Source organism: Phyllobates terribilis, unplaced genomic scaffold (assembly GCF_046119375.1).
Source record: "Phyllobates terribilis strain yellow unplaced genomic scaffold, ASM4611937v1 Scaffold_404__1_contigs__length_1715579, whole genome shotgun sequence".
Classification (NCBI taxonomy): Eukaryota; Metazoa; Chordata; class Amphibia; order Anura; family Dendrobatidae; genus Phyllobates; species Phyllobates terribilis.
This window is the reverse complement of record NW_027363164.1, coordinates 35,496-57,287: the sequence shown is the minus strand read 5'-3', so window position 1 is coordinate 57,287 and position 21,792 is coordinate 35,496. Positions and strand designations below refer to the sequence as shown.

General features: G+C 46.0%; 15 non-coding genes and 1 pseudogene across 15 annotated transcripts; all 16 read left to right on the top strand.

Moving 5' to 3' along the window:
* Positions 1-222: 222 nt before the first annotated feature.
* On the top strand, positions 223-413 carry LOC141225437 (U2 spliceosomal RNA). Its single transcript, XR_012292710.1, has one exon. It is a non-coding gene; the product is annotated as a U2 spliceosomal RNA (small nuclear RNA).
* A 1,115-nt stretch (positions 414-1,528) lies between these two features.
* Positions 1,529-1,719, top strand: LOC141225426 (U2 spliceosomal RNA). Its single transcript, XR_012292699.1, has one exon. It is a non-coding gene; the product is annotated as a U2 spliceosomal RNA (small nuclear RNA).
* Positions 1,720-2,834: 1,115 nt separating this feature from the next.
* Positions 2,835-3,025, top strand: LOC141225415 (U2 spliceosomal RNA). Its single transcript, XR_012292688.1, has one exon. It is a non-coding gene; the product is annotated as a U2 spliceosomal RNA (small nuclear RNA).
* Positions 3,026-4,140: 1,115 nt separating this feature from the next.
* LOC141225404 (U2 spliceosomal RNA) lies at positions 4,141-4,331 on the top strand. Its single transcript, XR_012292677.1, has one exon. It is a non-coding gene; the product is annotated as a U2 spliceosomal RNA (small nuclear RNA).
* A 1,115-nt stretch (positions 4,332-5,446) lies between these two features.
* Positions 5,447-5,637, top strand: LOC141225533 (U2 spliceosomal RNA). The gene has a single exon (XR_012292805.1). It is a non-coding gene; the product is annotated as a U2 spliceosomal RNA (small nuclear RNA).
* Positions 5,638-6,752: 1,115 nt separating this feature from the next.
* On the top strand, positions 6,753-6,943 carry LOC141225392 (U2 spliceosomal RNA). The gene has a single exon (XR_012292666.1). It is a non-coding gene; the product is annotated as a U2 spliceosomal RNA (small nuclear RNA).
* A 1,115-nt stretch (positions 6,944-8,058) lies between these two features.
* LOC141225380 (U2 spliceosomal RNA) lies at positions 8,059-8,249 on the top strand. The gene has a single exon (XR_012292654.1). It is a non-coding gene; the product is annotated as a U2 spliceosomal RNA (small nuclear RNA).
* Positions 8,250-9,364: 1,115 nt separating this feature from the next.
* Positions 9,365-9,555, top strand: LOC141225369 (U2 spliceosomal RNA). Its single transcript, XR_012292643.1, has one exon. It is a non-coding gene; the product is annotated as a U2 spliceosomal RNA (small nuclear RNA).
* A 1,115-nt stretch (positions 9,556-10,670) lies between these two features.
* LOC141225358 (U2 spliceosomal RNA) lies at positions 10,671-10,861 on the top strand. Its single transcript, XR_012292632.1, has one exon. It is a non-coding gene; the product is annotated as a U2 spliceosomal RNA (small nuclear RNA).
* A 1,115-nt stretch (positions 10,862-11,976) lies between these two features.
* On the top strand, positions 11,977-12,167 carry LOC141225347 (U2 spliceosomal RNA). Its single transcript, XR_012292621.1, has one exon. It is a non-coding gene; the product is annotated as a U2 spliceosomal RNA (small nuclear RNA).
* Positions 12,168-13,282: 1,115 nt separating this feature from the next.
* LOC141225336 (U2 spliceosomal RNA) lies at positions 13,283-13,473 on the top strand. Its single transcript, XR_012292610.1, has one exon. It is a non-coding gene; the product is annotated as a U2 spliceosomal RNA (small nuclear RNA).
* Positions 13,474-14,588: 1,115 nt separating this feature from the next.
* Positions 14,589-14,779, top strand: LOC141225325 (U2 spliceosomal RNA). Its single transcript, XR_012292599.1, has one exon. It is a non-coding gene; the product is annotated as a U2 spliceosomal RNA (small nuclear RNA).
* A 1,115-nt stretch (positions 14,780-15,894) lies between these two features.
* On the top strand, positions 15,895-16,085 carry LOC141225313 (U2 spliceosomal RNA). Its single transcript, XR_012292588.1, has one exon. It is a non-coding gene; the product is annotated as a U2 spliceosomal RNA (small nuclear RNA).
* A 1,115-nt stretch (positions 16,086-17,200) lies between these two features.
* Positions 17,201-17,391, top strand: LOC141225302 (U2 spliceosomal RNA). Its single transcript, XR_012292577.1, has one exon. It is a non-coding gene; the product is annotated as a U2 spliceosomal RNA (small nuclear RNA).
* Positions 17,392-18,506: 1,115 nt separating this feature from the next.
* Positions 18,507-18,697, top strand: LOC141225290 (U2 spliceosomal RNA). The gene has a single exon (XR_012292566.1). It is a non-coding gene; the product is annotated as a U2 spliceosomal RNA (small nuclear RNA).
* A 1,115-nt stretch (positions 18,698-19,812) lies between these two features.
* Positions 19,813-19,928, top strand: LOC141225143 (U2 spliceosomal RNA; annotated as a pseudogene).
* The last annotated feature ends 1,864 nt before the right edge of the window (positions 19,929-21,792 follow it).

The window sequence follows — 21,792 nt, the reverse complement described above, 5'->3', positions numbered from 1 at the left end:
GCGGGTGGGAACAGCAGGGGGTGAAGGTGCTGTGTTTAAAGAGGTGGAGTTATGCAGATCTAAAACGCGTGGATTGCAGCAGCAGCAAGCCGAAAAGTGCAGGCATGTAAGGGATCTAGAGGTTGACAACATGTCTTCTTAACGGGAGTCCAGGAGCTCATCTCCACAAATGGACTTTTCAGGATCCTTGGGTGGCTCCGTAGTTTGAAACCAATTCTGGTTATCGCTTCTCGGCCTTTTGGCTAAGATCAAGTGTAGTATCTGTTCTTATCAGTTTAATATCTGATACGTCCCCTATCTGGGGACCATATATTAAATGGATTTTTAGAACAGGGAGATGGAAAAAGAGCTTGCTCTGTCCACTCCACGCATTGACCTGGTATTGCAGTATCTCCAGGACCGGTGCACCCCTTCTTTAATGCAGTTTCTAAAATCAGAAAGAATTGAATTCAATGTTTTTTGTTCATTTTGCTTGTTTGTCGGATTTTGGGATGGACTCTTTGGCTTTGCTTTTCTTCTCCTCATTGGATTTTTCATGTTCAAAGTTGCAGAAGCCAGATTACAAACTCATTTTGGTTCAACTTCAGCAACTGTGCATTGCATTGCCATGTAATGTGATGCAATGCTATCTTTCTAGCTCTCCCTTTTTACTTCCTTTTGGATAAACAGACATATTAGGCAAGCATTTTGGAGCTTTCACCTAAATAACTACAGGTGGTGAGATAAGCTGCACAATATAATTGACCTTTCAGTATATTGTTGCACACACACCATCTATTTAGCAAATGCCCTTGTTATCAACAGCAGCCTTTTAAACTCACCTGAGCTAACAGGTATGTGCGCTGGTTACTCTGCTGCGCTTAAAATTTCTTTTTTGGTTTGCTACAATGCCTTTTCTGAAACGTTGTCTCCTTCTGCTGGAACACTGACTTCTTTCATTTAATGCCTGCAGACTATAAAAGAGAACCCAACCCAAAAAGTTTGGTTGATTAGTCTGTGGCATTCTGTTAAACTGTTGCTTATGGCGGTCTCTGTGAGCTTCTCAGCGACATTCAGCCAGCCAGGTATCCTGCCTGCAGTAGATGGAATGTGGCAATGGAACGCTGGCTGCGCGTGTCATAATAGGCTCTGAGCCTTTATATACCTGTGCACAGCAGCAGCCACCTTCAGTCTGCTGCTGGACAGCCAGCAGCAGCAGCAGCAGGAGAGGTATGTAATCAGGAGCCCTCCTGCTAAGGGTAGACAGCTGCTCGTTCCACCCCACCCCCCGCCTTAATTGGTTCTCCTCCCTTCCAACGGTGTTGAGGCGGGTGGGAACAGCAGGGGGTGAAGGTGCTGTGTTTAAAGAGGTGGAGTTATGCAGATCTAAAACGCGTGGATTGCAGCAGCAGCAAGCCGAAAAGTGCAGGCATGTAAGGGATCTAGAGGTTGACAACATGTCTTCTTAACGGGAGTCCAGGAGCTCATCTCCACAAATGGACTTTTCAGGATCCTTGGGTGGCTCCGTAGTTTGAAACCAATTCTGGTTATCGCTTCTCGGCCTTTTGGCTAAGATCAAGTGTAGTATCTGTTCTTATCAGTTTAATATCTGATACGTCCCCTATCTGGGGACCATATATTAAATGGATTTTTAGAACAGGGAGATGGAAAAAGAGCTTGCTCTGTCCACTCCACGCATTGACCTGGTATTGCAGTATCTCCAGGACCGGTGCACCCCTTCTTTAATGCAGTTTCTAAAATCAGAAAGAATTGAATTCAATGTTTTTTGTTCATTTTGCTTGTTTGTCGGATTTTGGGATGGACTCTTTGGCTTTGCTTTTCTTCTCCTCATTGGATTTTTCATGTTCAAAGTTGCAGAAGCCAGATTACAAGCTCATTTTGGTTCAACTTCAGCAACTGTGCATTGCATTGCCATGTAATGTGATGCAATGCTATCTTTCTAGCTCTCCCTTTTTACTTCCTTTTGGATAAACAGACATATTAGGCAAGCATTTTGGAGCTTTCACCTAAATAACTACAGGTGGTGAGATAAGCTGCACAATATAATTGACCTTTCAGTATATTGTTGCACACACACCATCTATTTAGCAAATGCCCTTGTTATCAACAGCAGCCTTTTAAACTCACCTGAGCTAACAGGTATGTGCGCTGGTTACTCTGCTGCGCTTAAAATTTCTTTTTTGGTTTGCTACAATGCCTTTTCTGAAACGTTGTCTCCTTCTGCTGGAACACTGACTTCTTTCATTTAATGCCTGCAGACTATAAAAGAGAACCCAACCCAAAAAGTTTGGTTGATTAGTCTGTGGCATTCTGTTAAACTGTTGCTTATGGCGGTCTCTGTGAGCTTCTCAGCGACATTCAGCCAGCCAGGTATCCTGCCTGCAGTAGATGGAATGTGGCAATGGAACGCTGGCTGCGCGTGTCATAATAGGCTCTGAGCCTTTATATACCTGTGCACAGCAGCAGCCACCTTCAGTCTGCTGCTGGACAGCCAGCAGCAGCAGCAGCAGGAGAGGTATGTAATCAGGAGCCCTCCTGCTAAGGGTAGACAGCTGCTCGTTCCACCCCACCCCCCGCCTTAATTGGTTCTCCTCCCTTCCAACGGTGTTGAGGCGGGTGGGAACAGCAGGGGGTGAAGGTGCTGTGTTTAAAGAGGTGGAGTTATGCAGATCTAAAACGCGTGGATTGCAGCAGCAGCAAGCCGAAAAGTGCAGGCATGTAAGGGATCTAGAGGTTGACAACATGTCTTCTTAACGGGAGTCCAGGAGCTCATCTCCACAAATGGACTTTTCAGGATCCTTGGGTGGCTCCGTAGTTTGAAACCAATTCTGGTTATCGCTTCTCGGCCTTTTGGCTAAGATCAAGTGTAGTATCTGTTCTTATCAGTTTAATATCTGATACGTCCCCTATCTGGGGACCATATATTAAATGGATTTTTAGAACAGGGAGATGGAAAAAGAGCTTGCTCTGTCCACTCCACGCATTGACCTGGTATTGCAGTATCTCCAGGACCGGTGCACCCCTTCTTTAATGCAGTTTCTAAAATCAGAAAGAATTGAATTCAATGTTTTTTGTTCATTTTGCTTGTTTGTCGGATTTTGGGATGGACTCTTTGGCTTTGCTTTTCTTCTCCTCATTGGATTTTTCATGTTCAAAGTTGCAGAAGCCAGATTACAAGCTCATTTTGGTTCAACTTCAGCAACTGTGCATTGCATTGCCATGTAATGTGATGCAATGCTATCTTTCTAGCTCTCCCTTTTTACTTCCTTTTGGATAAACAGACATATTAGGCAAGCATTTTGGAGCTTTCACCTAAATAACTACAGGTGGTGAGATAAGCTGCACAATATAATTGACCTTTCAGTATATTGTTGCACACACACCATCTATTTAGCAAATGCCCTTGTTATCAACAGCAGCCTTTTAAACTCACCTGAGCTAACAGGTATGTGCGCTGGTTACTCTGCTGCGCTTAAAATTTCTTTTTTGGTTTGCTACAATGCCTTTTCTGAAACGTTGTCTCCTTCTGCTGGAACACTGACTTCTTTCATTTAATGCCTGCAGACTATAAAAGAGAACCCAACCCAAAAAGTTTGGTTGATTAGTCTGTGGCATTCTGTTAAACTGTTGCTTATGGCGGTCTCTGTGAGCTTCTCAGCGACATTCAGCCAGCCAGGTATCCTGCCTGCAGTAGATGGAATGTGGCAATGGAACGCTGGCTGCGCGTGTCATAATAGGCTCTGAGCCTTTATATACCTGTGCACAGCAGCAGCCACCTTCAGTCTGCTGCTGGACAGCCAGCAGCAGCAGCAGCAGGAGAGGTATGTAATCAGGAGCCCTCCTGCTAAGGGTAGACAGCTGCTCGTTCCACCCCACCCCCCGCCTTAATTGGTTCTCCTCCCTTCCAACGGTGTTGAGGTGGGTGGGAACAGCAGGGGGTGAAGGTGCTGTGTTTAAAGAGGTGGAGTTATGCAGATCTAAAACGCGTGGATTGCAGCAGCAGCATGCCGAAAAGTGCAGGCATGTAAGGGATCTAGAGGTTGACAACATGTCTTCTTAACGGGAGTCCAGGAGCTCATCTCCACAAATGGACTTTTCAGGATCCTTGGGTGGCTCCGTAGTTTGAAACCAATTCTGGTTATCGCTTCTCGGCCTTTTGGCTAAGATCAAGTGTAGTATCTGTTCTTATCAGTTTAATATCTGATACGTCCCCTATCTGGGGACCATATATTAAATGGATTTTTAGAACAGGGAGATGGAAAAAGAGCTTGCTCTGTCCACTCCACGCATTGACCTGGTATTGCAGTATCTCCAGGACCGGTGCACCCCTTCTTTAATGCAGTTTCTAAAATCAGAAAGAATTGAATTCAATGTTTTTTGTTCATTTTGCTTGTTTGTCGGATTTTGGGATGGACTCTTTGGCTTTGCTTTTCTTCTCCTCATTGGATTTTTCATGTTCAAAGTTGCAGAAGCCAGATTACAAGCTCATTTTGGTTCAACTTCAGCAACTGTGCATTGCATTGCCATGTAATGTGATGCAATGCTATCTTTCTAGCTCTCCCTTTTTACTTCCTTTTGGATAAACAGACATATTAGGCAAGCATTTTGGAGCTTTCACCTAAATAACTACAGGTGGTGAGATAAGCTGCACAATATAATTGACCTTTCAGTATATTGTTGCACACACACCATCTATTTAGCAAATGCCCTTGTTATCAACAGCAGCCTTTTAAACTCACCTGAGCTAACAGGTATGTGCGCTGGTTACTCTGCTGCGCTTAAAATTTCTTTTTTGGTTTGCTACAATGCCTTTTCTGAAACGTTGTCTCCTTCTGCTGGAACACTGACTTCTTTCATTTAATGCCTGCAGACTATAAAAGAGAACCCAACCCAAAAAGTTTGGTTGATTAGTCTGTGGCATTCTGTTAAACTGTTGCTTATGGCGGTCTCTGTGAGCTTCTCAGCGACATTCAGCCAGCCAGGTATCCTGCCTGCAGTAGATGGAATGTGGCAATGGAACGCTGGCTGCGCGTGTCATAATAGGCTCTGAGCCTTTATATACCTGTGCACAGCAGCAGCCACCTTCAGTCTGCTGCTGGACAGCCAGCAGCAGCAGCAGCAGGAGAGGTATGTAATCAGGAGCCCTCCTGCTAAGGGTAGACAGCTGCTCGTTCCACCCCACCCCCCGCCTTAATTGGTTCTCCTCCCTTCCAACGGTGTTGAGGCGGGTGGGAACAGCAGGGGGTGAAGGTGCTGTGTTTAAAGAGGTGGAGTTATGCAGATCTAAAACGCGTGGATTGCAGCAGCAGCAAGCCGAAAAGTGCAGGCATGTAAGGGATCTAGAGGTTGACAACATGTCTTCTTAACGGGAGTCCAGGAGCTCATCTCCACAAATGGACTTTTCAGGATCCTTGGGTGGCTCCGTAGTTTGAAACCAATTCTGGTTATCGCTTCTCGGCCTTTTGGCTAAGATCAAGTGTAGTATCTGTTCTTATCAGTTTAATATCTGATACGTCCCCTATCTGGGGACCGTATATTAAATGGATTTTTAGAACAGGGAGATGGAAAAAGAGCTTGCTCTGTCCACTCCACGCATTGACCTGGTATTGCAGTATCTCCAGGACCGGTGCACCCCTTCTTTAATGCAGTTTCTAAAATCAGAAAGAATTGAATTCAATGTTTTTTGTTCATTTTGCTTGTTTGTCGGATTTTGGGATGGACTCTTTGGCTTTGCTTTTCTTCTCCTCATTGGATTTTTCATGTTCAAAGTTGCAGAAGCCAGATTACAAGCTCATTTTGGTTCAACTTCAGCAACTGTGCATTGCATTGCCATGTAATGTGATGCAATGCTATCTTTCTAGCTCTCCCTTTTTACTTCCTTTTGGATAAACAGACATATTAGGCAAGCATTTTGGAGCTTTCACCTAAATAACTACAGGTGGTGAGATAAGCTGCACAATATAATTGACCTTTCAGTATATTGTTGCACACACACCATCTATTTAGCAAATGCCCTTGTTATCAACAGCAGCCTTTTAAACTCACCTGAGCTAACAGGTATGTGCGCTGGTTACTCTGCTGCGCTTAAAATTTCTTTTTTGGTTTGCTACAATGCCTTTTCTGAAACGTTGTCTCCTTCTGCTGGAACACTGACTTCTTTCATTTAATGCCTGCAGACTATAAAAGAGAACCCAACCCAAAAAGTTTGGTTGATTAGTCTGTGGCATTCTGTTAAACTGTTGCTTATGGCGGTCTCTGTGAGCTTCTCAGCGACATTCAGCGAGCCAGGTATCCTGCCTGCAGTAGATGGAATGTGGCAATGGAACGCTGGCTGCGCGTGTCATAATAGGCTCTGAGCCTTTATATACCTGTGCACAGCAGCAGCCACCTTCAGTCTGCTGCTGGACAGCCAGCAGCAGCAGCAGCAGGAGAGGTATGTAATCAGGAGCCCTCCTGCTAAGGGTAGACAGCTGCTCGTTCCACCCCACCCCCCGCCTTAATTGGTTCTCCTCCCTTCCAACGGTGTTGAGGCGGGTGGGAACAGCAGGGGGTGAAGGTGCTGTGTTTAAAGAGGTGGAGTTATGCAGATCTAAAACGCGTGGATTGCAGCAGCAGCAAGCCGAAAAGTGCAGGCATGTAAGGGATCTAGAGGTTGACAACATGTCTTCTTAACGGGAGTCCAGGAGCTCATCTCCACAAATGGACTTTTCAGGATCCTTGGGTGGCTCCGTAGTTTGAAACCAATTCTGGTTATCGCTTCTCGGCCTTTTGGCTAAGATCAAGTGTAGTATCTGTTCTTATCAGTTTAATATCTGATACGTCCCCTATCTGGGGACCATATATTAAATGGATTTTTAGAACAGGGAGATGGAAAAAGAGCTTGCTCTGTCCACTCCACGCATTGACCTGGTATTGCAGTATCTCCAGGACCGGTGCACCCCTTCTTTAATGCAGTTTCTAAAATCAGAAAGAATTGAATTCAATGTTTTTTGTTCATTTTGCTTGTTTGTCGGATTTTGGGATGGACTCTTTGGCTTTGCTTTTCTTCTCCTCATTGGATTTTTCATGTTCAAAGTTGCAGAAGCCAGATTACAAGCTCATTTTGGTTCAACTTCAGCAACTGTGCATTGCATTGCCATGTAATGTGATGCAATGCTATCTTTCTAGCTCTCCCTTTTTACTTCCTTTTGGATAAACAGACATATTAGGCAAGCATTTTGGAGCTTTCACCTAAATAACTACAGGTGGTGAGATAAGCTGCACAATATAATTGACCTTTCAGTATATTGTTGCACACACACCATCTATTTAGCAAATGCCCTTGTTATCAACAGCAGCCTTTTAAACTCACCTGAGCTAACAGGTATGTGCGCTGGTTACTCTGCTGCGCTTAAAATTTCTTTTTTGGTTTGCTACAATGCCTTTTCTGAAACGTTGTCTCCTTCTGCTGGAACACTGACTTCTTTCATTTAATGCCTGCAGACTATAAAAGAGAACCCAACCCAAAAAGTTTGGTTGATTAGTCTGTGGCATTCTGTTAAACTGTTGCTTATGGCGGTCTCTGTGAGCTTCTCAGCGACATTCAGCCAGCCAGGTATCCTGCCTGCAGTAGATGGAATGTGGCAATGGAACGCTGGCTGCGCGTGTCATAATAGGCTCTGAGCCTTTATATACCTGTGCACAGCAGCAGCCACCTTCAGTCTGCTGCTGGACAGCCAGCAGCAGCAGCAGCAGGAGAGGTATGTAATCAGGAGCCCTCCTGCTAAGGGTAGACAGCTGCTCGTTCCACCCCACCCCCCGCCTTAATTGGTTCTCCTCCCTTCCAACGGTGTTGAGGCGGGTGGGAACAGCGGGGGGTGAAGGTGCTGTGTTTAAAGAGGTGGAGTTATGCAGATCTAAAACGCGTGGATTGCAGCAGCAGCAAGCCGAAAAGTGCAGGCATGTAAGGGATCTAGAGGTTGACAACATGTCTTCTTAACGGGAGTCCAGGAGCTCATCTCCACAAATGGACTTTTCAGGATCCTTGGGTGGCTCCGTAGTTTGAAACCAATTCTGGTTATCGCTTCTCGGCCTTTTGGCTAAGATCAAGTGTAGTATCTGTTCTTATCAGTTTAATATCTGATACGTCCCCTATCTGGGGACCATATATTAAATGGATTTTTAGAACAGGGAGATGGAAAAAGAGCTTGCTCTGTCCACTCCACGCATTGACCTGGTATTGCAGTATCTCCAGGACCGGTGCACCCCTTCTTTAATGCAGTTTCTAAAATCAGAAAGAATTGAATTCAATGTTTTTTGTTCATTTTGCTTGTTTGTCGGATTTTGGGATGGACTCTTTGGCTTTGCTTTTCTTCTCCTCATTGGATTTTTCATGTTCAAAGTTGCAGAAGCCAGATTACAAGCTCATTTTGGTTCAACTTCAGCAACTGTGCATTGCATTGCCATGTAATGTGATGCAATGCTATCTTTCTAGCTCTCCCTTTTTACTTCCTTTTGGATAAACAGACATATTAGGCAAGCATTTTGGAGCTTTCACCTAAATAACTACAGGTGGTGAGATAAGCTGCACAATATAATTGACCTTTCAGTATATTGTTGCACACACACCATCTATTTAGCAAATGCCCTTGTTATCAACAGCAGCCTTTTAAACTCACCTGAGCTAACAGGTATGTGCGCTGGTTACTCTGCTGCGCTTAAAATTTCTTTTTTGGTTTGCTACAATGCCTTTTCTGAAACGTTGTCTCCTTCTGCTGGAACACTGACTTCTTTCATTTAATGCCTGCAGACTATAAAAGAGAACCCAACCCAAAAAGTTTGGTTGATTAGTCTGTGGCATTCTGTTAAACTGTTGCTTATGGCGGTCTCTGTGAGCTTCTCAGCGACATTCAGCCAGCCAGGTATCCTGCCTGCAGTAGATGGAATGTGGCAATGGAACGCTGGCTGCGCGTGTCATAATAGGCTCTGAGCCTTTATATACCTGTGCACAGCAGCAGCCACCTTCAGTCTGCTGCTGGACAGCCAGCAGCAGCAGCAGCAGGAGAGGTATGTAATCAGGAGCCCTCCTGCTAAGGGTAGACAGCTGCTCGTTCCACCCCACCCCCCGCCTTAATTGGTTCTCCTCCCTTCCAACGGTGTTGAGGTGGGTGGGAACAGCAGGGGGTGAAGGTGCTGTGTTTAAAGAGGTGGAGTTATGCAGATCTAAAACGCGTGGATTGCAGCAGCAGCAAGCCGAAAAGTGCAGGCATGTAAGGGATCTAGAGGTTGACAACATGTCTTCTTAACGGGAGTCCAGGAGCTCATCTCCACAAATGGACTTTTCAGGATCCTTGGGTGGCTCCGTAGTTTGAAACCAATTCTGGTTATCGCTTCTCGGCCTTTTGGCTAAGATCAAGTGTAGTATCTGTTCTTATCAGTTTAATATCTGATACGTCCCCTATCTGGGGACCATATATTAAATGGATTTTTAGAACAGGGAGATGGAAAAAGAGCTTGCTCTGTCCACTCCACGCATTGACCTGGTATTGCAGTATCTCCAGGACCGGTGCACCCCTTCTTTAATGCAGTTTCTAAAATCAGAAAGAATTGAATTCAATGTTTTTTGTTCATTTTGCTTGTTTGTCGGATTTTGGGATGGACTCTTTGGCTTTGCTTTTCTTCTCCTCATTGGATTTTTCATGTTCAAAGTTGCAGAAGCCAGATTACAAGCTCATTTTGGTTCAACTTCAGCAACTGTGCATTGCATTGCCATGTAATGTGATGCAATGCTATCTTTCTAGCTCTCCCTTTTTACTTCCTTTTGGATAAACAGACATATTAGGCAAGCATTTTGGAGCTTTCACCTAAATAACTACAGGTGGTGAGATAAGCTGCACAATATAATTGACCTTTCAGTATATTGTTGCACACACACCATCTATTTAGCAAATGCCCTTGTTATCAACAGCAGCCTTTTAAACTCACCTGAGCTAACAGGTATGTGCGCTGGTTACTCTGCTGCGCTTAAAATTTCTTTTTTGGTTTGCTACAATGCCTTTTCTGAAACGTTGTCTCCTTCTGCTGGAACACTGACTTCTTTCATTTAATGCCTGCAGACTATAAAAGAGAACCCAACCCAAAAAGTTTGGTTGATTAGTCTGTGGCATTCTGTTAAACTGTTGCTTATGGCGGTCTCTGTGAGCTTCTCAGCGACATTCAGCCAGCCAGGTATCCTGCCTGCAGTAGATGGAATGTGGCAATGGAACGCTGGCTGCGCGTGTCATAATAGGCTCTGAGCCTTTATATACCTGTGCACAGCAGCAGCCACCTTCAGTCTGCTGCTGGACAGCCAGCAGCAGCAGCAGCAGGAGAGGTATGTAATCAGGAGCCCTCCTGCTAAGGGTAGACAGCTGCTCGTTCCACCCCACCCCCCGCCTTAATTGGTTCTCCTCCCTTCCAACGGTGTTGAGGCGGGTGGGAACAGCAGGGGGTGAAGGTGCTGTGTTTAAAGAGGTGGAGTTATGCAGATCTAAAACGCGTGGATTGCAGCAGCAGCAAGCCGAAAAGTGCAGGCATGTAAGGGATCTAGAGGTTGACAACATGTCTTCTTAACGGGAGTCCAGGAGCTCATCTCCACAAATGGACTTTTCAGGATCCTTGGGTGGCTCCGTAGTTTGAAACCAATTCTGGTTATCGCTTCTCGGCCTTTTGGCTAAGATCAAGTGTAGTATCTGTTCTTATCAGTTTAATATCTGATACGTCCCCTATCTGGGGACCATATATTAAATGGATTTTTAGAACAGGGAGATGGAAAAAGAGCTTGCTCTGTCCACTCCACGCATTGACCTGGTATTGCAGTATCTCCAGGACCGGTGCACCCCTTCTTTAATGCAGTTTCTAAAATCAGAAAGAATTGAATTCAATGTTTTTTGTTCATTTTGCTTGTTTGTCGGATTTTGGGATGGACTCTTTGGCTTTGCTTTTCTTCTCCTCATTGGATTTTTCATGTTCAAAGTTGCAGAAGCCAGATTACAAGCTCATTTTGGTTCAACTTCAGCAACTGTGCATTGCATTGCCATGTAATGTGATGCAATGCTATCTTTCTAGCTCTCCCTTTTTACTTCCTTTTGGATAAACAGACATATTAGGCAAGCATTTTGGAGCTTTCACCTAAATAACTACAGGTGGTGAGATAAGCTGCACAATATAATTGACCTTTCAGTATATTGTTGCACACACACCATCTATTTAGCAAATGCCCTTGTTATCAACAGCAGCCTTTTAAACTCACCTGAGCTAACAGGTATGTGCGCTGGTTACTCTGCTGCGCTTAAAATTTCTTTTTTGGTTTGCTACAATGCCTTTTCTGAAACGTTGTCTCCTTCTGCTGGAACACTGACTTCTTTCATTTAATGCCTGCAGACTATAAAAGAGAACCCAACCCAAAAAGTTTGGTTGATTAGTCTGTGGCATTCTGTTAAACTGTTGCTTATGGCGGTCTCTGTGAGCTTCTCAGCGACATTCAGCCAGCCAGGTATCCTGCCTGCAGTAGATGGAATGTGGCAATGGAACGCTGGCTGCGCGTGTCATAATAGGCTCTGAGCCTTTATATACCTGTGCACAGCAGCAGCCACCTTCAGTCTGCTGCTGGACAGCCAGCAGCAGCAGCAGCAGGAGAGGTATGTAATCAGGAGCCCTCCTGCTAAGGGTAGACAGCTGCTCGTTCCACCCCACCCCCCGCCTTAATTGGTTCTCCTCCCTTCCAACGGTGTTGAGGCGGGTGGGAACAGCAGGGGGTGAAGGTGCTGTGTTTAAAGAGGTGGAGTTATGCAGATCTAAAACGCGTGGATTGCAGCAGCAGCAAGCCGAAAAGTGCAGGCATGTAAGGGATCTAGAGGTTGACAACATGTCTTCTTAACGGGAGTCCAGGAGCTCATCTCCACAAATGGACTTTTCAGGATCCTTGGGTGGCTCCGTAGTTTGAAACCAATTCTGGTTATCGCTTCTCGGCCTTTTGGCTAAGATCAAGTGTAGTATCTGTTCTTATCAGTTTAATATCTGATACGTCCCCTATCTGGGGACCATATATTAAATGGATTTTTAGAACAGGGAGATGGAAAAAGAGCTTGCTCTGTCCACTCCACGCATTGACCTGGTATTGCAGTATCTCCAGGACCGGTGCACCCCTTCTTTAATGCAGTTTCTAAAATCAGAAAGAATTGAATTCAATGTTTTTTGTTCATTTTGCTTGTTTGTCGGATTTTGGGATGGACTCTTTGGCTTTGCTTTTCTTCTCCTCATTGGATTTTTCATGTTCAAAGTTGCAGAAGCCAGATTACAAGCTCATTTTGGTTCAACTTCAGCAACTGTGCATTGCATTGCCATGTAATGTGATGCAATGCTATCTTTCTAGCTCTCCCTTTTTACTTCCTTTTGGATAAACAGACATATTAGGCAAGCATTTTGGAGCTTTCACCTAAATAACTACAGGTGGTGAGATAAGCTGCACAATATAATTGACCTTTCAGTATATTGTTGCACACACACCATCTATTTAGCAAATGCCCTTGTTATCAACAGCAGCCTTTTAAACTCACCTGAGCTAACAGGTATGTGCGCTGGTTACTCTGCTGCGCTTAAAATTTCTTTTTTGGTTTGCTACAATGCCTTTTCTGAAACGTTGTCTCCTTCTGCTGGAACACTGACTTCTTTCATTTAATGCCTGCAGACTATAAAAGAGAACCCAACCCAAAAAGTTTGGTTGATTAGTCTGTGGCATTCTGTTAAACTGTTGCTTATGGCGGTCTCTGTGAGCTTCTCAGCGACATTCAGCCAGCCAGGTATCCTGCCTGCAGTAGATGGAATGTGGCAATGGAACGCTGGCTGCGCGTGTCATAATAGGCTCTGAGCCTTTATATACCTGTGCACAGCAGCAGCCACCTTCAGTCTGCTGCTGGACAGCCAGCAGCAGCAGCAGCAGGAGAGGTATGTAATCAGGAGCCCTCCTGCTAAGGGTAGACAGCTGCTCGTTCCACCCCACCCCCCGCCTTAATTGGTTCTCCTCCCTTCCAACGGTGTTGAGGCGGGTGGGAACAGCAGGGGGTGAAGGTGCTGTGTTTAAAGAGGTGGAGTTATGCAGATCTAAAACGCGTGGATTGCAGCAGCAGCAAGCCGAAAAGTGCAGGCATGTAAGGGATCTAGAGGTTGACAACATGTCTTCTTAACGGGAGTCCAGGAGCTCATCTCCACAAATGGACTTTTCAGGATCCTTGGGTGGCTCCGTAGTTTGAAACCAATTCTGGTTATCGCTTCTCGGCCTTTTGGCTAAGATCAAGTGTAGTATCTGTTCTTATCAGTTTAATATCTGATACGTCCCCTATCTGGGGACCATATATTAAATGGATTTTTAGAACAGGGAGATGGAAAAAGAGCTTGCTCTGTCCACTCCACGCATTGACCTGGTATTGCAGTATCTCCAGGACCGGTGCACCCCTTCTTTAATGCAGTTTCTAAAATCAGAAAGAATTGAATTCAATGTTTTTTGTTCATTTTGCTTGTTTGTCGGATTTTGGGATGGACTCTTTGGCTTTGCTTTTCTTCTCCTCATTGGATTTTTCATGTTCAAAGTTGCAGAAGCCAGATTACAAGCTCATTTTGGTTCAACTTCAGCAACTGTGCATTGCATTGCCATGTAATGTGATGCAATGCTATCTTTCTAGCTCTCCCTTTTTACTTCCTTTTGGATAAACAGACATATTAGGCAAGCATTTTGGAGCTTTCACCTAAATAACTACAGGTGGTGAGATAAGCTGCACAATATAATTGACCTTTCAGTATATTGTTGCACACACACCATCTATTTAGCAAATGCCCTTGTTATCAACAGCAGCCTTTTAAACTCACCTGAGCTAACAGGTATGTGCGCTGGTTACTCTGCTGCGCTTAAAATTTCTTTTTTGGTTTGCTACAATGCCTTTTCTGAAACGTTGTCTCCTTCTGCTGGAACACTGACTTCTTTCATTTAATGCCTGCAGACTATAAAAGAGAACCCAACCCAAAAAGTTTGGTTGATTAGTCTGTGGCATTCTGTTAAACTGTTGCTTATGGCGGTCTCTGTGAGCTTCTCAGCGACATTCAGCCAGCCAGGTATCCTGCCTGCAGTAGATGGAATGTGGCAATGGAACGCTGGCTGCGCGTGTCATAATAGGCTCTGAGCCTTTATATACCTGTGCACAGCAGCAGCCACCTTCAGTCTGCTGCTGGACAGCCAGCAGCAGCAGCAGCAGGAGAGGTATGTAATCAGGAGCCCTCCTGCTAAGGGTAGACAGCTGCTCGTTCCACCCCACCCCCCGCCTTAATTGGTTCTCCTCCCTTCCAACGGTGTTGAGGCGGGTGGGAACAGCAGGGGGTGAAGGTGCTGTGTTTAAAGAGGTGGAGTTATGCAGATCTAAAACGCGTGGATTGCAGCAGCAGCAAGCCGAAAAGTGCAGGCATGTAAGGGATCTAGAGGTTGACAACATGTCTTCTTAACGGGAGTCCAGGAGCTCATCTCCACAAATGGACTTTTCAGGATCCTTGGGTGGCTCCGTAGTTTGAAACCAATTCTGGTTATCGCTTCTCGGCCTTTTGGCTAAGATCAAGTGTAGTATCTGTTCTTATCAGTTTAATATCTGATACGTCCCCTATCTGGGGACCATATATTAAATGGATTTTTAGAACAGGGAGATGGAAAAAGAGCTTGCTCTGTCCACTCCACGCATTGACCTGGTATTGCAGTATCTCCAGGACCGGTGCACCCCTTCTTTAATGCAGTTTCTAAAATCAGAAAGAATTGAATTCAATGTTTTTTGTTCATTTTGCTTGTTTGTCGGATTTTGGGATGGACTCTTTGGCTTTGCTTTTCTTCTCCTCATTGGATTTTTCATGTTCAAAGTTGCAGAAGCCAGATTACAAGCTCATTTTGGTTCAACTTCAGCAACTGTGCATTGCATTGCCATGTAATGTGATGCAATGCTATCTTTCTAGCTCTCCCTTTTTACTTCCTTTTGGATAAACAGACATATTAGGCAAGCATTTTGGAGCTTTCACCTAAATAACTACAGGTGGTGAGATAAGCTGCACAATATAATTGACCTTTCAGTATATTGTTGCACACACACCATCTATTTAGCAAATGCCCTTGTTATCAACAGCAGCCTTTTAAACTCACCTGAGCTAACAGGTATGTGCGCTGGTTACTCTGCTGCGCTTAAAATTTCTTTTTTGGTTTGCTACAATGCCTTTTCTGAAACGTTGTCTCCTTCTGCTGGAACACTGACTTCTTTCATTTAATGCCTGCAGACTATAAAAGAGAACCCAACCCAAAAAGTTTGGTTGATTAGTCTGTGGCATTCTGTTAAACTGTTGCTTATGGCGGTCTCTGTGAGCTTCTCAGCGACATTCAGCCAGCCAGGTATCCTGCCTGCAGTAGATGGAATGTGGCAATGGAACGCTGGCTGCGCGTGTCATAATAGGCTCTGAGCCTTTATATACCTGTGCACAGCAGCAGCCACCTTCAGTCTGCTGCTGGACAGCCAGCAGCAGCAGCAGCAGGAGAGGTATGTAATCAGGAGCCCTCCTGCTAAGGGTAGACAGCTGCTCGTTCCACCCCACCCCCCGCCTTAATTGGTTCTCCTCCCTTCCAACGGTGTTGAGGCGGGTGGGAACAGCAGGGGGTGAAGGTGCTGTGTTTAAAGAGGTGGAGTTATGCAGATCTAAAACGCGTGGATTGCAGCAGCAGCAAGCCGAAAAGTGCAGGCATGTAAGGGATCTAGAGGTTGACAACATGTCTTCTTAACGGGAGTCCAGGAGCTCATCTCCACAAATGGACTTTTCAGGATCCTTGGGTGGCTCCGTAGTTTGAAACCAATTCTGGTTATCGCTTCTCGGCCTTTTGGCTAAGATCAAGTGTAGTATCTGTTCTTATCAGTTTAATATCTGATACGTCCCCTATCTGGGGACCATATATTAAATGGATTTTTAGAACAGGGAGATGGAAAAAGAGCTTGCTCTGTCCACTCCACGCATTGACCTGGTATTGCAGTATCTCCAGGACCGGTGCACCCCTTCTTTAATGCAGTTTCTAAAATCAGAAAGAATTGAATTCAATGTTTTTTGTTCATTTTGCTTGTTTGTCGGATTTTGGGATGGACTCTTTGGCTTTGCTTTTCTTCTCCTCATTGGATTTTTCATGTTCAAAGTTGCAGAAGCCAGATTACAAGCTCATTTTGGTTCAACTTCAGCAACTGTGCATTGCATTGCCATGTAATGTGATGCAATGCTATCTTTCTAGCTCTCCCTTTTTACTTCCTTTTGGATAAACAGACATATTAGGCAAGCATTTTGGAGCTTTCACCTAAATAACTACAGGTGGTGAGATAAGCTGCACAATATAATTGACCTTTCAGTATATTGTTGCACACACACCATCTATTTAGCAAATGCCCTTGTTATCAACAGCAGCCTTTTAAACTCACCTGAGCTAACAGGTATGTGCGCTGGTTACTCTGCTGCGCTTAAAATTTCTTTTTTGGTTTGCTACAATGCCTTTTCTGAAACGTTGTCTCCTTCTGCTGGAACACTGACTTCTTTCATTTAATGCCTGCAGACTATAAAAGAGAACCCAACCCAAAAAGTTTGGTTGATTAGTCTGTGGCATTCTGTTAAACTGTTGCTTATGGCGGTCTCTGTGAGCTTCTCAGCGACATTCAGCCAGCCAGGTATCCTGCCTGCAGTAGATGGAATGTGGCAATGGAACGCTGGCTGCGCGTGTCATAATAGGCTCTGAGCCTTTATATACCTGTGCACAGCAGCAGCCACCTTCAGTCTGCTGCTGGACAGCCAGCAGCAGCAGCAGCAGGAGAGGTATGTAATCAGGAGCCCTCCTGCTAAGGGTAGACAGCTGCTCGTTCCACCCCACCCCCCGCCTTAATTGGTTCTCCTCCCTTCCAACGGTGTTGAGGCGGGTGGGAACAGCAGGGGGTGAAGGTGCTGTGTTTAAAGAGGTGGAGTTATGCAGATCTAAAACGCGTGGATTGCAGCAGCAGCAAGCCGAAAAGTGCAGGCATGTAAGGGATCTAGAGGTTGACAACATGTCTTCTTAACGGGAGTCCAGGAGCTCATCTCCACAAATGGACTTTTCAGGATCCTTGGGTGGCTCCGTAGTTTGAAACCAATTCTGGTTATCGCTTCTCGGCCTTTTGGCTAAGATCAAGTGTAGTATCTGTTCTTATCAGTTTAATATCTGATACGTCCCCTATCTGGGGACCATATATTAAATGGATTTTTAGAACAGGGAGATGGAAAAAGAGCTTGCTCTGTCCACTCCACGCATTGACCTGGTATTGCAGTATCTCCAGGACCGGTGCACCCCTTCTTTAATGCAGTTTCTAAAATCAGAAAGAATTGAATTCAATGTTTTTTGTTCATTTTGCTTGTTTGTCGGATTTTGGGATGGACTCTTTGGCTTTGCTTTTCTTCTCCTCATTGGATTTTTCATGTTCAAAGTTGCAGAAGCCAGATTACAAGCTCATTTTGGTTCAACTTCAGCAACTGTGCATTGCATTGCCATGTAATGTGATGCAATGCTATCTTTCTAGCTCTCCCTTTTTACTTCCTTTTGGATAAACAGACATATTAGGCAAGCATTTTGGAGCTTTCACCTAAATAACTACAGGTGGTGAGATAAGCTGCACAATATAATTGACCTTTCAGTATATTGTTGCACACACACCATCTATTTAGCAAATGCCCTTGTTATCAACAGCAGCCTTTTAAACTCACCTGAGCTAACAGGTATGTGCGCTGGTTACTCTGCTGCGCTTAAAATTTCTTTTTTGGTTTGCTACAATGCCTTTTCTGAAACGTTGTCTCCTTCTGCTGGAACACTGACTTCTTTCATTTAATGCCTGCAGACTATAAAAGAGAACCCAACCCAAAAAGTTTGGTTGATTAGTCTGTGGCATTCTGTTAAACTGTTGCTTATGGCGGTCTCTGTGAGCTTCTCAGCGACATTCAGCCAGCCAGGTATCCTGCCTGCAGTAGATGGAATGTGGCAATGGAACGCTGGCTGCGCGTGTCATAATAGGCTCTGAGCCTTTATATACCTGTGCACAGCAGCAGCCACCTTCAGTCTGCTGCTGGACAGCCAGCAGCAGCAGCAGCAGGAGAGGTATGTAATCAGGAGCCCTCCTGCTAAGGGTAGACAGCTGCTCGTTCCACCCCACCCCCCGCCTTAATTGGTTCTCCTCCCTTCCAACGGTGTTGAGGCGGGTGGGAACAGCAGGGGGTGAAGGTGCTGTGTTTAAAGAGGTGGAGTTATGCAGATCTAAAACGCGTGGATTGCAGCAGCAGCAAGCCGAAAAGTGCAGGCATGTAAGGGATCTAGAGGTTGACAACATGTCTTCTTAACGGGAGTCCAGGAGCTCATCTCCACAAATGGACTTTTCAGGATCCTTGGGTGGCTCCGTAGTTTGAAACCAATTCTGGTTATCGCTTCTCGGCCTTTTGGCTAAGATCAAGTGTAGTATCTGTTCTTATCAGTTTAATATCTGATACGTCCCCTATCTGGGGACCATATATTAAATGGATTTTTAGAACAGGGAGATGGAAAAAGAGCTTGCTCTGTCCACTCCACGCATTGACCTGGTATTGCAGTATCTCCAGGACCGGTGCACCCCTTCTTTAATGCAGTTTCTAAAATCAGAAAGAATTGAATTCAATGTTTTTTGTTCATTTTGCTTGTTTGTCGGATTTTGGGATGGACTCTTTGGCTTTGCTTTTCTTCTCCTCATTGGATTTTTCATGTTCAAAGTTGCAGAAGCCAGATTACAAGCTCATTTTGGTTCAACTTCAGCAACTGTGCATTGCATTGCCATGTAATGTGATGCAATGCTATCTTTCTAGCTCTCCCTTTTTACTTCCTTTTGGATAAACAGACATATTAGGCAAGCATTTTGGAGCTTTCACCTAAATAACTACAGGTGGTGAGATAAGCTGCACAATATAATTGACCTTTCAGTATATTGTTGCACACACACCATCTATTTAGCAAATGCCCTTGTTATCAACAGCAGCCTTTTAAACTCACCTGAGCTAACAGGTATGTGCGCTGGTTACTCTGCTGCGCTTAAAATTTCTTTTTTGGTTTGCTACAATGCCTTTTCTGAAACGTTGTCTCCTTCTGCTGGAACACTGACTTCTTTCATTTAATGCCTGCAGACTATAAAAGAGAACCCAACCCAAAAAGTTTGGTTGATTAGTCTGTGGCATTCTGTTAAACTGTTGCTTATGGCGGTCTCTGTGAGCTTCTCAGCGACATTCAGCCAGCCAGGTATCCTGCCTGCAGTAGATGGAATGTGGCAATGGAACGCTGGCTGCGCGTGTCATAATAGGCTCTGAGCCTTTATATACCTGTGCACAGCAGCAGCCACCTTCAGTCTGCTGCTGGACAGCCAGCAGCAGCAGCAGCAGGAGAGGTATGTAATCAGGAGCCCTCCTGCTAAGGGTAGACAGCTGCTCGTTCCACCCCACCCCCCGCCTTAATTGGTTCTCCTCCCTTCCAACGGTGTTGAGGCGGGTGGGAACAGCAGGGGGTGAAGGTGCTGTGTTTAAAGAGGTGGAGTTATGCAGATCTAAAACGCGTGGATTGCAGCAGCAGCAAGCCGAAAAGTGCAGGCATGTAAGGGATCTAGAGGTTGACAACATGTCTTCTTAACGGGAGTCCAGGAGCTCATCTCCACAAATGGACTTTTCAGGATCCTTGGGTGGCTCCGTAGTTTGAAACCAATTCTGGTTATCGCTTCTCGGCCTTTTGGCTAAGATCAAGTGTAGTATCTTTTGAAAAGGCAGTTTTGTCCTTGGGCTGCCCTAGTAAATTGATGCATATTACACACTGGTTTGGTGCACTTGTTAGTACGCCAGGTGGCTCATAGAGTTATCTGATGGAAAACATGGCCCTCCAGGATCGAAGTCACTAGGCTGGGTAAGTGTGAGGGCTTTGGAGCAATGTGCCCCAGGAGTAGGCGCCCTGGTGGGAGTCCAAGCTTACTGGGACTGGGAACCCCAGAAAGACTTGGCTTCGTAGCACGCCGCACCTTTGCCAATCATACTTTCTGAGCAACCCCCCCTATTCCTGGCCTCCGGGCTAGGAAGGGGAATTTTTATAAACCCGGTCGGAGGTCCGGTCAGCTTTGGGCTGAGAAACCAACACAGGCTCCAGCTCCACTAGGGTGGCAGCCTAGATGGAAGCTGGGAGCACGAAAACGTCTCTTCTCCGGCTTCGGCTAGGGAGAGCATCGGAGATCCCTGACCCTCGCTGTGGCCTTCTGGCTCGGAGGGATGGGGATGGTTTATTGGGGACCCTCTCCTCCGGGAAGGGTCCACATGAATCCTCGCCTCGTGCGCTGTTTTGGTGTGACTTCGGTCACATTTTTCAGTGCCTTGGATGCAGCTTCAATCAAAAAATCTGTTCTTTTAAAAACACAAGAGCTACGATCTACACTTGACGAGAGCGATCGAACTCGGAAGGAGAAGAGCTTCGGAGCCCAGCTGACATCGGAGAACGAAGGCGGATATCGGTGGGAGGAAGAAGCTCTAAAGAATCCAGAAGAAGACGAAGACTCGGAGAAGAATCGGGCTGTCCTGTGGAATCTTCGAGGAAGAAAATCATCGAGACAAAGACCTTTCGGGGAATTTGTCCAGAACACGACGGGAGAAGAATCTGCATAGCTCCACCCATTCCGGGAAGAGTTCCAGATCCAGCTCCAAGAAGTAACTGCAGGAGGAAAGCCATGGCAAGCGCTGCGAGGAAGGCCGAAAAGAAGAGCCTGGAGCTGGGGACAGCCAGGAGGGCCCAGCCAGGAGCCGATTCTGACCCCAAGGACTCTGCCTCCACGACTGGCCAGCAGAAGGGACCCCAGAAGCCCCGCCACGAAGCTCCAGCCCTGGAGCCATGGATGCGGCAGACGGTGGCCCTGAAGCTGAAGGAAGTGGATGGGAGGGTGCCGGACATGTCCTCGGACGTGTTCTGCCAGAAGATGCTGCTGGATCGAGGCTTCTCCAGGTCGGACACCCTCAGCATCCAGACCTTCTTGACGGGGATCTTCTTCGTCACCTTCGCCACTGTGAACACCTGCAGGAGGTTCTGGGAAATGGTAAGCGCAAAAGGACCGGATAATTCTTTCTCTGCCTTTACAGGTAGCTGCCCTATCCAGAGGGATGAAAGGAGGATCACGGTCTCCATGCGCAACCCGCACACCCCAGGCCAAGACATCTGTACCTTCCTGAGACGCTTCTGTTTGGTTGTGAAGGAACCCTCTCACATCCTGAATGGACTCGGCTTCTGGACAGGTAAGTGGTCGGTGACCGTTAGACTTCACAGGGACCTGGCGTACTCAGACGGACTTCGGCACCTGCCCCCGACATTCTCCCTGGGCAACTCCTACGGCCTCATCTATTACCCGGACATGCCGCGGAACTGCAGGAGATGCGGCAAGAACGGCCACGAGATGAAGGACTGCAAGGAGGATGCCTGCAGGATTTGTCGAGTGACGGGACACAGCTCGAAGGACTGCCCGAAGAAGACGTCCTGCAACCTGTGTGGGCTGGCGGCTCATCTGTACAAGGATTGCCCCAGGCGTGAGAGATCCTGGGCATCGGTGGTTGCGACGACCCCAGCTACGGAGGACAAGGCCCCGACGACCAGGCCTGTGAAGGTCAAGGACGCGACGACCAAGGCCCCAGCGGCCAAGGCCGAGACGACCAAGGCCAAAGCGG